The following is a 17,288-nucleotide window of genomic DNA, read 5'->3' on the forward strand; positions in this document are numbered from 1 at the left end:
GAGGGGGACTCTTAAGGAAAAAAAAAGATTTTAAAAACCCTACATGCCCCTAGTTGCTTCTGTAGGAGACGGCATGGTTCCAGAAGGTAGACTAAGTGTTGAGGACTCTGCAGCATCAGGCTGCAGACAGTCTCCCTTCCTAGCAGCGTGTGCCCCTGGGCTGCCCTTCTAGCAGAAGGGATGGTGGCATCTCTGGGAGGTATCTGTGGACTCAGATCGGTGTGGATTAGTGACTTGTGTTACTCACAGATACTTAATTTTATGGGTAAATGAATACCTGGACTTGCTGCAATTTCAGGGCGAGATTCGGGAGTAGGGAGTGAGAAGTGACAAGGGGACCCAGGGCTTGTTCTGCCGCCCCCAGGACCTGCTCGGGGCGTCTTCCCGTCTGCAGCTGCAGCGCCTGCCTGGGGCACCCCTCCTCTCTGAAGCCCCAGCAGCTGGTCGGGGCATCCCTCCCCTCTGAAGCCCCAGCACCTGGTCGGGGAACCCCTCTCCTCTGAAGCCCCAGCACCTGGTCGGGGAACCCCTCTCCTCTGAAGCCTCAGCACCTGGTTGGGGAACCCCTCTCCTCTGAAGCCCCGAGACCCTCCTGGCCTGCGGTGCTGCTTCTCCAAATGCTGCCCTTGGCTGTTTTCCAGGAGTCACCGGCACCCGATCAGGCTGCGTGTGTCACTTCTTCATGGATCTGGGGTATCAGTGAAGTCATTGAAGCTCATTTGTCTCATCTTCCTCCTCATGTGCCATATCTCACCTGTTGTCTGTCCGAGTTCGTGTGTGTGCGTGTTGTGCGTTCTCAGGCTGTACTTGGTGCTTAGGTGACAAGAACGTCTTAGGGCAATGGACTGTCTGCTCCAAAGGACGCTGTGTGTGAATCGAGACACGGTTTATTTGTGGGGTTTAAATTTCCTGGATGTTGGAGGCAATTAGGGGGAAACAAGGTCTAAAAAAGCCCCTGGGGAGGAGGAAGGCAATAAAGAAAAACGTAACTTTATACACACTTAGCAGTTGATTTAATTTGAAGGTGAATTTTGTATTTTGGGGACTCCTAAAGTTACTGTTTGTTGGGATTCCTTGATGAGCTTTTCTTGTTTTCTGTCAAGTAGAAAGTAAAGTGCATCGGTTTTGTCTTTAATTTTGACTGACTAGAATCTAATTCCCTTTTTCTCCCATTCACGTTAGGGTGGGGATTGGACTACAAGAGCTGTAGGATCTCTTTATTTCTGATCTTAAATGAATTTTTTTTTTCACTTTTTTTTTTTTTTTTTTTTTTTTGGTGAGTTGCTATTTTTTCCTTCAATTCACTGTTCTTTGTTTTGGAAAATGTTATATTTGTACTGTGCTTTAAATGTACACAGTGGTTCTAAATTGCTACTTTTCTTTAAGGTTAGATATAACATCATAATTAAAATGTCATCCATAAATCAGGCACAGTCTGAGGCCTGGAGACCCCTCTTGTCACTTCCTTCCAGCTGTGTCTCCTTCCCTGGCCACGTTGCCTCTGGCCACGTCTCCTCCTTCCCGGCCACATCACCTCTGGCCTCACTGCCTGACACCCTCCCTCCTGGTGACCTCCGTGGCTCCTGCTGACTGCCCTCCCGAGGGTCTGGTTGAGGCTCCTTCCCCGTTTTCTGCTTCTGAGTGGGTCTCAGGGCCTGGATGTTTCATAGGATGCAAGTTTCTTCCCTTCCAGCCGTGGGTCTCTGGGTGACAACTCCAGAGAGTGCACAAAGCTCTCCTTACCCACCTGGGGGCCCTGAACCCTGACCGCCAGGGCTTGTCTGTGGGGTGTGGGGCAGACTCATGCATGAATTGGACTAAAAAGGTGCTTCCAGGAATCCTTGTTTTAAGTGCACTGGAGCAGAGATGGGGAGAGGGGACCACCTGGTTTGCTCAGAATTTGGTGGTGATCACAGCCAATGAGGCAACATAAGCCCCTCCTCAATGAAGCATTCCACAGACTGATTTTACACATGACAGTTGTGATGGCTGGAAAAGGCTTCACACAATGAGTGAGTTTGAGCTGCATTTGAAGAAAGAACAAGTCCCTGCAGGTGGAAATGAAAGATAAGGGTGACCCAAGCCATCAGCAGCAGCGGAGGTGGGGTTGTGCCGACTTCCCATGGATTGTTGGCATGGCTGAAATGCAGGAGAGGGCAGGGGTGCTAAGGAACAGCAGGGCGACATTACGATCCCCCTGCAGGGAGGGGACGTGACTGACATATTATCACATGCATACAACTGAGAGATGATTTGAGGATGATTTCTGGGAGCATGTGGGAAGGGCACATCATCAGTTCTCTGGATCTCTTTTTATGAAGTGAAAACAGGCCTCTGTCTCTCTTGGGAGCTGTTAAGATCAAATCGGATAATCTATAGCGAGCCTTGTAAATGCTAAAGCTTATGACAGACTGTTCCAGGCCCCTTGTCTTCACCCTCCTTTTCTCCTCAGTATCGTGAACCCTGCTGGGTACCACACTATCTGCCTGGCTTCCTCCTCCATAACGTGAGCCCTGAGTACTTGCTGGGTACCTCGCTGTCCACCTTCCTTCCTCAGTAACGTGAGCCCTGAAGTATTTGCTGGGTACCTCGCTGCCTGCCGTACAGCTGGCTGTAGCCTTGTCAAACGCACTTGGCTGGCACATAAGCAGAAGTGCTCACTGGACCTTGGGAGGTCTTTCTGACATGTGGGTGCCTGCTTTTCCCTGTTAGGCTGGAGCTGCAGGAGCCCCCCTAGACCAGACAGAGGACCAAAGCTGTGGCCTCGGGGTGGGGGCTGGGGGAGCTCCCTGGGTTTATTGTGTGGGTGAGAGCACACTTCAGTCTTGCTGCGGCACCGGGATTCAGGGATCCTTCTGGAATGTTCTGAGTGAGAAACAGAAAGTGTGCACAGGTGCGTCTTCTACGGATTTTATGGTTATCTTGGGAGAACACTGGTGCCTCTGAGCTATGAACCTGCAGAACCACTTCTTCCACTAAGACTGCCTTTATATAAAGAATGACTTACAAACAATGCTACTTCAGATGGAGGTGATGGAGTTATTTGCAGGTGTGGCCTGAAAATTGAACAAAATGACTCTTTCACCTCACGAAAGTACCTTACGTTATTCCCAGTGATTAGACATTTGAGTTTTCCAGTGAATATTAAAATATAAAAATCTTGTGTCCACCACTTTCTTATGTGATCAACGGTGATATTGATATGGTTTTTTTTTTTTTTTTTTTGACGTAGAATGAAATGTGGAAGCTGCTCATAACACTGAACCAGTGTTTTCTAACCAATGTGTGATTACAAAATCGTGTGCTGGTAAAAGCCATTCAAGTGCAGGACGGACCAGTCGACTTAGAAGGAATTGGGGCGGAAAGGCCCGTCGGCCAGAGCGCAGACTCCACGTTGCAGACAGCCTGTACTGAAGTACTGCTTGTTATATTTGGCAGCAGAGAATACCTAAAATTATCCGAAAACACATTGAAAATACTTCTTCTTAATTGTGTATCAGCATGGGGTCAGACTTTTTTCATAAACTTCAACCACGACTCTGCAGCCCACTGAACGCAGACAGCCCATGAGAACCCTGCTTTCTGAGATGCAGAGATGTTAGGCATTTTCACAGCAGCACAAACTGTTTTCATGCTGCTGCTTATTTTGGAAAATGGTTTCTTTAAGACTGTGTTAAGATGTAATGACTTTATCACTGTAAAATGAACTAAATTGTTACCTTTTTTTTTTTTTTTTTTTTTTAGACGGAGTCTTGCTCTGCCACCCAGGCTGGAGTGCAGTGGTGTGACCTCAGTGCACTTCAACATCTGCCTCCTGAGTTCAAGTGATTCTCCTGCCTCAGCCTCCCTAGTATCTGGGACTACAGGTGTCCGTCACCATGCCCGGCTAATTTTTGTGTTTTAGTAGAGATGGGATTTCACCATGTTGGCCAGGCCGGTCTCGAACTCCTGACCTCAAGTGATGCACCTGCCTCTGCCTCCCAAAGTGCTGAGATTATAGGCACAAACCACCACTCCTGGCCTCATGAGAAACCTTTTTTGTGATCTTTAATAAAGTGCAAAGTGTTCCTGAGACCCAAATTTTGAAAACCACTGGCTTAAACTGACAAAATTGTCCACGACTCTTCAGTATATCCTCTAATCTGTTGATGGAGAAAGGACGTAAGGGTTGCTTTACTTTTGTCATTTCACAACTCAATGGTGCTGGGACAACTGGGGTATCCACATGGAAAAGGATGGACTGGACCCTTCCTCACCCTACACACAAAGCTCAAAATGGATCCAGTGTTAAGGAGCTGACTGTGAGACCCATTCTGTCAGTCTGCTGGGTACAGTAACGGACACCACAGACCGTGTGGCTTAAACAACAGCATCTTATTTCCTTTGTTCTGGAGGCTGGAAGCCTGGGATCAAGATGCAGGCAGGGTTGGATTCTCTGGGGCCTCACCCCATGCTGTGTAGACGGCGTCTTCTCTGTGTCCTCACAGGTTTCTCTTACGTGTGTGCAGCACTGAGGACTGTGTGCCTAAATTGTCTTATAAGAACACCCATCATACTGGATCAGGGCCTACTCTTAAGATCTTATGGGACCTAAATTGCCAAGTTAAAGGCGCTGTATCTAAATATAGTGACATATTGAGTTTCTGGGGTTGTGACTTTAACGTGGGAAACTTGACAGGGGGACAGTTCAGCCTATGACACCTTTAGGGGAGAATCCTGGTGAAACTGTTATGTTGGATTAGGCAATGTTTCCTTAGATGAGACGCCTAAAGCATAACAAGCAACTGACGGGAAAAAGACGGTATCAAAATGAAAAATATTCATTTCAGAGGATACTGTTAAAGTACAAAGACAACCCACAGAATAGGATACATCATGTTGATAAGGGCCTGATATCAAGAATATATTTAAAAACTCTTAATAAAAATCCAATTAAAAATGGACAAAGAATTTGAATAGACATTCTCCAAAGAAAGACATATAAATGCCTTAAAAAGCACATGAGATGTTTAACAGAATTCGTCATCTTAGAAATGGAAATCAAAACCAGCGTGAGATACCACTTCACAACCACCGGGACGGGTAAAACCCCAGTATTGGACAGTGACATGTTGGTGAATTTGGGAAAACTGAAATCTTGATATATTGCTAGTGGGAGGGGAAGTAAAATGGTACAGTTGCTTTGGAAAAGTCTGGCAGTTAATTCCTCAGAAAAGTTAAGCATAGAATCACCGTACGACCCAGGAATTTCACTCCTAGGCATATGCCCAAGAAAATTGAAAGTATTTTTACCGAAAAGTCTTACATAAGAATCTTCATAGCGGCATTATTCCTAATAGTAGAAACAGCCCAGGTGTCTGTCAACGGATGAATGGATAAAGACAATGTATGCACAATGGAATCTCACTCAGCCGTAAAAAGGAACAAAAGAACGTGTGCTCCAACCCAAATGAGCCTTGGACGTGAAAGATGCCTGCGCCAAAGATCACGCACTGTGAGATTCCACTCACCTTGGACGTGAAAGATGCCAGCACCGAAGGTCACGCCAAAGGTCATGCACTGTACGATTCTTCTCACAACAGGTGTCCAGAATGGGCAAATCCAGAGAAACGGAAGTCGGCTGGCGACTGCCACGGGCTGGCGGAAGGAAGGAGCAGGTGCTGACTCTTTAATGGGTTCAAGGTTTCCTTGGCCAGTAGTGAAAAAGTCCCGGAATTACATAGTAGTGGTTGGTTGTTGTACAGCTTTGAGAATATGCTAAAAAGACTGAATTGTATCCTATAATATTGGGGCTTTTATGCTTTGTAAATTGCTTTTCAACTTAACAAGGAACTCAAGAACTTCTTTGGTGTTGATAATTAGAATGTGAAAGAGACAATATCCAAAACATGTTACTATGTAACTCATGTCCCCAGAGAGTTAAACTTCATTAAAGGATGTGTTTAAGCCTAGGAGACACAATGATCCTATACTATATGTTACAGCCCATCTTACTGACTTCTGTCTCACATAACAACCATATTCAGGGAAAACCGACATGTAAACGTGCGCTGAATGCTATGTAGAGGCACATTCCTCTTACCCGGATGGTCTTTAGTGGTGCAGTAAGAGATACGGTCATAGCAACGTTAGTTTAATTTCCAAGGCAACAGGAATTTGCAACATCTGATGAGTTAGATCTACCTGCACAGCTCCTAATAGGGTTGCCCATTTCTGTGTGGTGTCTGTGTACGTTCTTGCTGTGGAAATAAGTGATAGTACCTGCATAAACACTTGCCTGGAAATGCACACGAAGCTGGTGAAAGCAGAGGACAGGCGAGAGGGTAGCATGGCTCAGCCCTGGCAAAGTAGACGGTTATTCCGAATGCAGAAGATTCAGGAACACGATCCTTGGGAAGACTGGTGAATTCCGTGGATCTCACCACTGTCGGGTTGTATCTGTGTAGCCAGTTTACCGGAGCCATCAGAACCGCATGTGTTGGTATCAGTGTCATCACTCAACGCTTCTGACTTTTCCTGGTGCTGAGGATGACTGCATGTGGCGGAATCAAAGTGCTCACTTAGCACAGATCACCAGATCCCAGTTCTTTTCTATCAAGGGGGGCAGGGTTAGGACCCCCCCCCCCCCACTCTCTAATCGTATAAGAACTGGGATCCGATGATCTGTGCCATCGAGAGAGGCAGGGTTACAACACCCCACTCCCCAATCCCATTGTTGAAAATAATAGTTGGCTTGGGAGGGTTTTTACTCCTAAGGTTGAAGCCGTGCATTTCTGGAGTCTGGGCTGTCAGCCGTGGTGGCTGGGGAATGCTGGGGCTGTGGTCGCCCGGCCGCCAGCAGCCCTGCTGGTGGGTCCTGCCTCTTTGATACCGTTCCTTTCTGAAGCTTGCTTTCCCCGGTCCTGGAAGTAGCAGCACTGGAAGAATGGCCTCCTTCCTACAGCGAAGCTGTGCCAGAAGAAGAGAAAACACAGAGCTCCGTTGAAGGATGTGATGTTCAGGGCACCGCACCATTCGTTCTGCTTCTCAGCGGTGCCTCCTGGTTGATGTTACCATCACCTGGCATTGCCCAGGAGGTAACTCGCAGATGCCACACTGATGGAAAGCCGCAGGAGCGTGGTTCGAGTCCAGGGCCAGCTGGAGCATATCAGCAAGGTCGGGCTGGACACCTGTGGTCCACCCAGTGGGTGGGTCTGTGGAACTGGGGTGGCGTGAGAGCCAGAGGGTCCTAGTAGAACCCTGCCAGATGACAGGAAAGAGGCTCATGAGGAGAGGAACCAGTGGGATCGAGACAGGGAACCGAAGGAGGAGGTCAGGAAGGAGCGAGCTGTCACAGGGTGCACAAGCAAATGCACCTTACAGGATGCAAGATATTGGAGACGGTAATTATAGATGACTTTTCTCAGTCTTTTTATTGTGGTAAAATTACATAGCACTCTGTTTTTAAGTGTATGGTTTGGTGGCATTAACTGTGTTCACACTATCATGCCGCGATCACCGCCATTGATCTCCAGAACTTTCTGGCCTCCCCACACTTGAAACTCGGTCTACCAAACACGAGCTCTCCTCCTGCCCCAGCTCTGGTAAGCACTACAGATTGCTTGTGAAATAGGCTTTTTCAGAAGAGAAGGGGCAAGAAGAGCTCTCAAGACTGTCTTGAGATTTGAGGAAGTGTTTTAGGTTTTGCTCTCTGGTTCCCAGTGTAAAGGAACTATTGAAGATGTGGGAAGGCGAAGGTCTGTGATCTCAGGAAGTGCTGGGCTGGGCAGCTATCCCGCTGTGACGGGGGCACGTGCCCTCAAACCCGCCTGAGATAATCGCGTGAGGATGGTGCTGCGTTGTGACAGCTCTGAACTTGGTCTCCTTGAACGTTGCCAAGTACACAAGCTTTGGCGGTTACCGTCTAGTGTCTGCGGGAGACTTAGAATTTGAACATTGTTGACTGTAGAACACACTCACTCTGATAACACTCTATCTGTTCTCATCAATAGGAAATATGCTGTGTCCTTTTTTTCTTTTTCTTTCTTTCTTTCTTTTTTTTTTTTTTTTTTTTGCCTTAATATTCTGTGTTGCAGTAGCAGTAGTTGCAGCAGACGCTACTTCTGGTTCATGGTCATTGCCAAACACAAGCTTCTGGAAACCGTGTGAACAATGGAGGGGAAAGTGTTTTTCCGCAAAGGGCTTTTTTGAACATCTTGTTTTTCTCTGGAGTATCTGTTGTGGTGTAAAATATTTTCACATTTAGGGGTTGGTAACGTGTTTTTTACTGGTCAGCTTTGAAACCCCGTGTTTCTGCATGTCATGGGGCTGCTTTATCCTGTTACTCTATGATATCGCTGGTTTGCAAAACTATTGGTTATTTCACTTTAAAAACCAAAGCAGCTTGCAGTATGAGTGTGATTCCTGTAAGAATTTAATTGTAAAATTGATTTGTGTTCAATAAACTTACTGGAATGACTAGATCAGTGGACAAAAGATAAGAACACGTCAAGTCTCTGGGCCAGGAAGGACTTCCAAATAATACACGTGATACACAGTAATTACTTAACAAAAGATTAGATTTAGTACATAAGTATTTAAAACCTCTATATTTTCTATTCTAGCCATTCCGCAGTGCCCATGAGGGTGGGCTGCAGGACAGCCTGTGGAATGCAAGGTCTGTGGGCGCTCAGGTCCCTGGTATAAAATGGCATCGTGTTTGCATATGACATAGGCACGTCCTCCTGCAGACGTTCAGTCATGTCAGGGTTGCCCATAACGGCTGTACCATGGACATGCCATGCAAGTAGTTGTTAAACTATATTGTTTAGTGAATAATAATGAATAATAAAGTCTGGATGCTTAGTACAAACACATTAAAAAGATATTCTTGCTCTATGGTTGGTGGAATCCACAGGCCTGGAACCCCGGGAGAGAGCATAAACTCTAGAAGCAAAACGAACAAATAAAGAACTTGAGGTCATCAGGGACGGGTGTGGGATCACACTGAATCTCGTGTGTTTTGCTGTCTGTGTCACTGCAGAGTGTAAACGGGAACTATTTTTAGCTTAAGGTAAAATAGGTAACGGGAAACACTGTGGAATGGGCACGAAGGTGCGCCCCTCATTACCACGTGTTACAGCCAAGCGTCTGCCTCCTGGGGAACGATCTGTTCTGTGGGGAGACTAGACGTTGATGATTTCCGGATATGTGAAGGGAAATGCCCTCCGAGAAGCGTGGCTTTGGCCGGAGCACGTCAGACGAGAGTTAGCGTGGCATGGAGTTTCCACAGTGCCCCTCAGCCCTGCTGCTTCTCTCCCCACCCCTGGTCCTGACTCTTACCAAGGGAGGAAATTTCAACCCCGCACAGGGCTGTGGGTCTCTAGGGCAGGTGCTGCCTTCTCCTGAACAGGCTGTGGCAGAGGAGGGTCTGGCCTTACTTGAACTGTGAGAGATGCTCTCGGAGATCCAGCATCCTGCAAACCCAGGTGCTGAAGGTTCCTCTTTCACCGTCCTGCAGGGAGAGGCCGCTTTTCTTGCTTCCCCTCAACCTGAGCTGATGTCTTGTCTGTTCTGTACACCTAGTTCTCAAGAGCAGTTATTGTTAATCATCCAGCAGACAAACCCCATAAGGTGACAGCCTGGGAGGGTAGATGGGGCTGGAAAGTAGTTTCCTGAATAACAGGGTTCAGTTTCCTGTTTTGGCGTCATTTGACCAAAAGACCCCAAATAATTGAAATATTGTCAGCAAAACACCCATGCTGTATCTGAGTTTTTTTTTTTTTTTTTTTTTTTAAAGGAATGGGTGCAAACATTTAACAGGGACCTGACGAAAAGAGAAGGATGTCTTCTCTGCAATGTGAAGGTCAAGGCTGGTTGGCATTTGCCATCTGTGACTAGCAGCGACCCAGGTTGTTTCCCTCCTGATCCTCCAGCTACTGCTTCAGTTCCCACCAGCAGGAGGAGCAGCGGGAAGGTGCCTTTTCCCCTTTGAAGGGGATGAGGTGAGAGTTGCACCTGCCATTTCGCAAGTCCCTGGGGTGATTCTCCAGCATGGGTGGGAGTTGGGTTTGGAGGCCTGAGCCCCGTGAAGCTGGGGTTGCTGTTCCCTGAGCAGCAGGAGCCTGGACTCTGGGAAGTGGGGTCAGAAGGTAGCCTTTGCTGCATCCACAGGAGGGGCCCCTCGTCTCAGTTGACATCTTCACTGCAGAAGGGGGTGTGGGCTTCATGGTCCATTGATAAATAGAACGTTACTTTTTTTTTAAGCACATCGAACCCTAATTCAGCCTTTACTAAAGTGGCATTTTGTAATTCCACTTGATTTCATCGTTATACCCGCCGGAGGGAATGCTTCCTGTAAACCAGAAGCATCTCTGAGATGGTTCTTGGCCCATAGAGAGTTCATTTTCCCAAGGTTGAAGACACAGCCTCAGGAGGGGTTGAGGACACACTGTGACAGCCTCAGGAGGTCCTGGACATGTGCCCAAGGTGTTTGGGGCACAACTTGGTCTTTCACATTTTAGGGAGACGTGAGACATCCATACATGTGAGATGTTCGTTGGTTCGGTCCAGGACGGAGGGACAGCTCAAAGCAGGGAGGGGTTTCCAGGTCACAGGTAGATCAGATAAATGCGTTTCTGGTGAACCTTTCCAGAGGAAGCAGTCAGATCCGCATTTATCTCCATGTGCAGATGGTGACTTTGAGTTCTGTCCTCTGTCCATGAGGAATTTCCTTGCAGACTGGTTGTGCAGGAGGTACGTGGCTGTTTTTCCCCCCAGTAGCTGTCTCTGTTAGGAAGAGCATGGGAGGCAGGTTTACCCTAAGCTGTCTCCCACCTTGATTTCCCTTTAGCTTAGTGATTTTGGGGTCCTGAGATGTATTTTCAGCTTCACACTTCTGAACACACTGGCACTCTAAACAGTGTTGTAGGAGGCATCTAACTTAGAAGAAGAATCTATTTGGAAGGACTTGAGCACCTTCCTCTTTGAGAGACACAAGCCTCTGTTTAGTTTGCCCCAAGGCTGTTAGGCTGCCCCGGTCTGTGAGCTTAGAAAGCTGTGCCCCTCTCAGGGCCTGGCTGTGGAATCTGATGACTTGGAAGATAATCCAGCATCTACATGTTTTGGAAAGCAGATTGTCTCTTAAATTTTTGGTGATTATGATTCTAACACTAGAATTTCAGTGTGTATTTTCCACCCTTCTTACTTTGTCTCCTCACACCCTGAGATGCTGTTGCATTTGCCCTTAGGTTTCATTGAGGGAGGGTCAGTTCTGACCCTTTCTTAGATATTGACCTGGAACGAACAGAATCGAGATTCAGAAAAACCCTGGAGCTGTGAGAGTGGTTGATATCTATGTAAGTGGGGTTCATGTGTCAAATTCAGGTTTAAGAAATACCAATTCTAGGCTGAGCATAGTGGCTCACACCTGTAATCCCAGCACCTTGGGAGGCTGAAGTGGGCAGTTCAATTTTGAGCCCAGGAATTCGAGACTAGCCTGGGCAACATAGCAAGACCCTGACTCTACAAAAAATTAAATAGTGGTGGTGATGTGCACCTGCGGTCCCAGCTACTCGGGAAGCTGAGGCTGGAGGATCACCCAAGCCTGGCAGGTTGAGGCTGCAGTGAACCCTGATAGCACCACTGTACTTATGGTGCACTGTGCCTGAGTGACAGAACAAGAACCACCACAAACACACACACTATCAATTCATGCAGTGGCCAGTTCTGCTGGGACCACCTGTTAAGTCTACTCTGGGCCTCATGGTTTGAGAAGGGTCTGTCCAGGGGAGAGAGGGAGTAGCTTGAGGGCCTAGAAGCCAGTTCTTGTGGTTCAGCGTAACTGTGGGTGTGGAACTGGGGGCAGGGCTCTCCAGGGGCATGAGTGGGTAAGCTGATGGGATTCCAGGATGAGCCCCTGTGACTTTGCCTCGTTTACATCCGTCCAGTACGAATCCACAGGCTCTTACTCTAGAAGCTTCTGCCGGGGCTGATGGACTGGCCCAGGGACAGAGGGTGCCCTCAGAGCCTCAGGGTGCCTTCTGGTTTAGGAAGAGCACTTAGTCTCCTAGATGTAGGATTTATGGCACTACAGGGGACTGGTCACACTCGGAGCAGCAGCCACCTACATTCTAGACTTGGTTCTCGCCGAAGTATTTTGGAGCCTGTTGGTACCCTGTGTTCTGTTGATCTGTAAAACAAGTTAGAGTTGTAACTAGTTAAAATCTACTTTTAAATTTTTGCCACAGAATATGGCAGTTGTGGTGGAGCCTGGCCAGAGACCCCCACCCTCGGACGCTGCCGCATGCTGGGGTTGCAAGCGTTGCCTGCATCGGCTGTCCCTCCTGGTGTGCCTGTGTTCTTGACATGGGCGCCGGCTGAGGCTCGGCCTGTGGGACTCGTGCAGCCATTTGTCCGTGTTCCTCTGAGGCTCCGCAGACTTCATGGTCCCGTGGCAGAGCATACGGTATCTGCTTGCATCCTGATTTCCCCAAACCAGTGCACGTGAGGCCTCCCTGGAGAGCTTGTGGGAAGCCCTAGCCCACCCTTTTCTGGTCCCACAGCCAGCACCAAACTCTGAGATCCCCTTGGCCCACCCCTCAGGTTCCTAAAATGGTTAGGGTTTCCTGGGCCCCGAATTTTTAGGTCTAGGCTAAAAAGTCCTGGGACAGACTCGCAGGGTTCTTTATGTAGAAACGATGAGTGTGCTGGTGACTCAGAGCAGGCACTGCACCCTCACTCCAGGGTCCTTTGCGCCAGCTGTAAAGGAGCGTGTGGGTCACACACAGTCCCTGCATCCTCACTCCAGGCACTGCTCTTTTATTTCTTAATTAAAAGCCTAAAAGCCTTGATAATGAAAATGCATTCTCCCCAGAAAGTAGAGTTTCCTGTTACGGAGGCTCACCTGTAAATGCCGTGCCAGGTCCTGCTTCCTGCCAACGGCCAAGGCAGGTACTTCATTTGGGAGGTGACCCAGAGGGACATCTGAGAGGCCTGCCCGTCCCCGAGGGATGAAGCCGCTGGCCTCACACTCTGCTCCGGCCTCCATCAGCTCCTTCCTACCTGCAAACTGCCTGCTTTGACGTTGCCATCATTGGAGATCCATTAGGGACTTAGTATGGGTTGACTCCCATAGGACCAGGAGATCGTGGAAAGGTGGGAACCAGGGCTGGGAGGGTGGTGACCACGGCCAAAATGAGAACCGTGGTGGACTGGGAGGTCCATCTTCTGTCTAAAATGTTTTTTAAAATAAACATAGTGTCTCAGGAGCATGAGAGGGCAGGCCACAGACAGGGGAGAACGTATCTGTAAAAGACTCATCTGATAAAGGCTGTTATCTAAACCGTGCAAGGAACTCTCAAAACTCAACAAGAAAATGAACAACCTGATTAAAAATGGACCAAAGACCTGGATAGATAACCCAACAAAGAAGATACACAGATGGCAAATCTCCACGCGGAAAGATGGCCCGCGTCTTATGTCGTAGGGCGAGGCATCACTGCGCACCCATCAGCCTGGTCAATACTGGAACTCTGACACCACTGCGTGCTGGTGGATGTGTGGGCATCAGGACCTTCACTCATCACTGGGGGAAGTGGGGCAGCTGCTGTGGGAGGCAGCGTGGCAGTTTTCTGTGGAACTAAGCACTCCGACCACAGGAGAAATCAAAGTCTTGGACGTTTACTCAGAAGAGCTGAAAGTTCACTTCCACTCGGAAATGTGCACACAGATGTTGACAGCAGCTTTATTTATCATTGCCAAAACTTGAAAGCAACCAAGATGCCCTTCAGTAGGTGAATGGATAAACTGTGGTATGTCAGAAACTGGGATATCATTCAGCACTGAAAAGAACTGGACCACTAAGCCATGAAAAGACGCGGAAGGATCTGAAACGCATGTTGCTAAGTGAGTCTCCAATCTGGAAAGGCTACCTGCTGTCTGAGTCCAACCACAGGACAGTCTGGAAAGGGCAAAGCTGTGGAGAAAGTAAAACGGTCAGCGGCTGCCAGGGTTTGGGGAAGGGAGAGATGAATGGGAGGAGCATACAGGATGTGTAGGGTGGGGAAGCAACTCCGGGTGGGGCTTTCATGGGGTATCCTTGCCGTTCCACCTCTGTGAAACCCACAGAGTGAGCAGCAGCAGGCCGAGCCCTCTGGTGAGCTGTGGACTCTGGGTGGTGGTGTCGTGTTGATACGGGTCTGTCAGTCGTACAGACGTGCTTGTCCGGTGGGCACAGGAGAATGATGGAGGCTGTGCCTGTGCTGGGAAAGGAGATACGTGAGGACTCTCAGTACTTTCCTCCTGATTTTGCTATGAACCGAAAACGGCTTTTAAAAACGTCTATTGAAAAGCCAAAGAAAAGAGTGCTGGCCAGATAGCATCTGTGTGAGCGTGTGGCCTGTGTTCTATGTTCAGGATTTCCCTGTTAGAATACACATATCTACATTATTCAGAAGTTAAACTTTTGCACTAAGTAACTCACTATAAAGTTAATGACAATATCAGCTTGAGCGCTGCCGGGATAGCCAGGATCCTGTATCCTGAATCCTGAACAGCTTCTCCCCTTACAGGTGCAGTTGACGCCCATGCCCTCAGCCCAGTAAGCAGCAGGGCTGGAACCAGGAGTCAGGCTTTGGGGGGCAGAGAGGAAGTGAGATCTGTAAGCACGTGGCGGGGGGGTGGCAGGGATGATGTTTTGACCAGTTTTCCTTATCCCTGAGACCTTCTTACAGTTGGGAGTCCCCACTCTCGGGCACCTCAGAAACCAAAGGCTGCTCATAATCCTCAAGTTCCAGATGCCTCAGGGGAGGTACTTGGGTTGTTGGGTGCAGTTATTTGCTACTCAGTGGGATTTACCCGCAGCATTTCTGGTTGTTTTGAAGAGCTGATGCTTGAGCTGCTTAAAATCACGTATGGATATCGATTTACCTGTAAAAGTTAAGAATGGAATTTGAGTTCAAAGATTTGTTGAAAATGCTCAAGTTTGTGTACTAATATATACATTAGTGGAAATATCCAAAAGTCCAAGATTTATGTTAATCACTTCTCTTGATTTTTGTAATATCTACCTGTCGTATTTCCATTTGATTAATAGATGTCAGAGGGCTTAAATTTTGAGTGCCTGAATTCACTGAATTTAAAACTTCTTACACCAAATGTAATTAAACTGAATGCAGCCAACAGTGCGTGCTTTTATAAATGTTGATTAAAATATATATAAAAACACATATCCATGAACATGCAGATGGGGGCAACATATTAAACCAATGGAAGTAGAATTAGTGTTCCTTGTTTTCTGAGAAGACAAATTTTTAAAAAGCTGAGGGTCTTATAACTTTCTAGTTTCCCACTTATTTGCCCTAAAGTGGAAGATTGACAGCAGCAGAAGAGGAGATCCTGGGCCAGTGCGGGCTCTGGGAGCAGCGGGATGAGTGCCCGAAGGTGCTGGCTGGAGGCAGAGCAGGGAGGTGCTCAGGCAGGCCAGGACGGCCTCAAGGCACGCGGCTCAGTGAGTGAGAAAGGGTTCACGTTTCCTGGAGAACCCTTGTCTCTGCCCACGGAAAACCCAAACTCCTTCCAACCGGGATGTGCATCTCATGTAAAAGTTGTTGCTCCCAGAAAGAAAGCCAGTGGATATAGAATTTTTTTGTATGCAGAAATTAGTTGAAATTTGTTTCTAACCTTATCCTTTTCTTCCACCATCTTAATGTCCAGTAACTTCCTGCAGGTAACACACACATCTTAGGAGAGCGCTGTATTTCAGCTGCTGTTGGCTCCGATGTGACTTTGTGGTGTCTGATGTTCTGGTTCTGAGGTTCTGCCCAGAACGTGGCTCCTCCCTGCTGAGCGTTGCTTGTTGAAGGCCCATGTGGAAACTTTCCCTGTCAGCTCGTTGACCGCAACAGTCTTGGTTCAGAAACCTTGGACCTCCTGAGACTTCACACAGCCTTCTAAATTTTCTTGCGTGACCTTTTCATTTTAGTGTTCCCCATTAATTCAGCTGTTTTCCAGAATGTAAGTAAGCTGCTGAATGCAGGGTGGGGGGTGCCCTCCGTTGGCTCTGGGGAGAAGCATCGCTGTTTCTCCGGGTGGAGCTTCCCGGCCACCATGTTGTGCTCCAAGACGCAGCAGGGTTCTTTGGCAGAAGTAACCGTCGAAGGCCCGCGTCTCAGTGGCAGGGTGGCTGTGGGTGTGTGGCCTCGCGGCCATACCGGCCCCTCCCCGTCAATGGCACCACGGAGAGGAGCAGGGGGAGGCCTGGGATCTGTCAGCAGAGTCACAGCAGTGCTTCCGAGAGTGTCGTCCATTTGTAACTAGACAAGCAGAGAAAGTGTTGGAGATAAGCAGGAGACGGTGTCTGTCCCTAATGAGCTCAGGCGTGCCCTTGAGAGGGTCAGGTTTCTGTGCGGTTGATCCGGACTCAGCCTGGCTGTGGCAGTGCAGGTGACTGCTGGGCTTTGGCAAGGCTGCAGCCACTGTCCGTCTGAGACAGCCCCCTTCCCAGGTTCACGGTACCAGCTGGGCGCCCAGGCCTGATTTCCCGCCAGGACGGAGGCCCTGTGTATGTGTTGGGGGAGGGGGCGAGGAAGGGGGAGGTGGGGTCCTGCTTTATTGCTGTATCCAATGCCACGCGGGGTCAGTACTCAGGAAACACGTGCTGTGTGGGTCAGCGATTAAGTTCAGAAACCTGAAAAATTCAGCAGCGCAGGCTTTGGGCATGCATGAGCCGTCCAGCCCTGGGGCTCTTTCTCTGAATTTCCTTCCATGGCATCCTCCTCATCCCAGGGGCCCCTGTCCCCGCATGGCTGTTGGCAGCTTCACAGCTTCCTCTGCCTCCCCTCCAGGGCCCTGGTGTGGCTGGGGCGGCTAGTGGCTGTGCAGACCCCATAGCCAGTAGATCGTTGATGCCAACGCCTTAGGCCTGGGTTACCTGAGCCAAGGACTCCAGTGCACGGCTGAGCTCACCCCAAATGCCTGGATCGGAAGGCCTTGGCTTGCAGTGGGGTGGGAGTTGGATATCGAAGGACAACTGCAAAGCGGAAGGGGAAATGAGTGTGCTGGATGGGCAGCTGGAGGAGTCTGTGCAGAGCCTGGAACCCAGTGCAGATGCAGAGCTGGCATGGGGAATCCGGGGACACGGCCACCATGGAAGTGGACAAAGTTACAGGCTTCAGATCGATATGGAGGGGCTGGTCTAAAACGATTCTCCTTTTCCTTTAATCCTAACAACTGCTGGCTTACGGGGTGGGGGAATGAGATCTGTGGTGGCAGCGAGGAGAGACAGGGATTTTAATTAAACCCCTCTTTCT

At 48.7% G+C, this 17,288-nt stretch overlaps 2 long non-coding RNA genes across 6 annotated transcripts in view; both read left to right on the top strand.

Moving 5' to 3' along the window:
• Nucleotides 1–5,951, top strand: part of LOC135970060 (uncharacterized) — a 122,243-nt gene extending 116,292 nt beyond the window's left edge. For 4 of the 5 annotated variants that reach the window (XR_010585503.2, XR_012433181.1, XR_010585501.2 and 1 more), the window contains one exon: nucleotides 3,745–5,951. This is a non-coding gene — a long non-coding RNA (uncharacterized lncRNA). The other variant, XR_010585502.2, reaches the window with a different exon arrangement.
• Nucleotides 5,952–8,057: 2,106 nt separating this feature from the next.
• Nucleotides 8,058–17,288, top strand: part of LOC135970063 (uncharacterized) — a 50,904-nt gene continuing 41,673 nt past the window's right edge. Inside the window, exon 1 of the long non-coding RNA XR_010585507.1 lies at nucleotides 8,058–9,983. This is a non-coding gene — a long non-coding RNA (uncharacterized lncRNA). The remainder of the gene's footprint in view (nucleotides 9,984–17,288) is intronic.

Source organism: Macaca fascicularis, chromosome 3 (genome assembly GCF_037993035.2).
Source record: "Macaca fascicularis isolate 582-1 chromosome 3, T2T-MFA8v1.1".
Taxonomy (NCBI): Eukaryota; Metazoa; Chordata; class Mammalia; order Primates; family Cercopithecidae; genus Macaca; species Macaca fascicularis.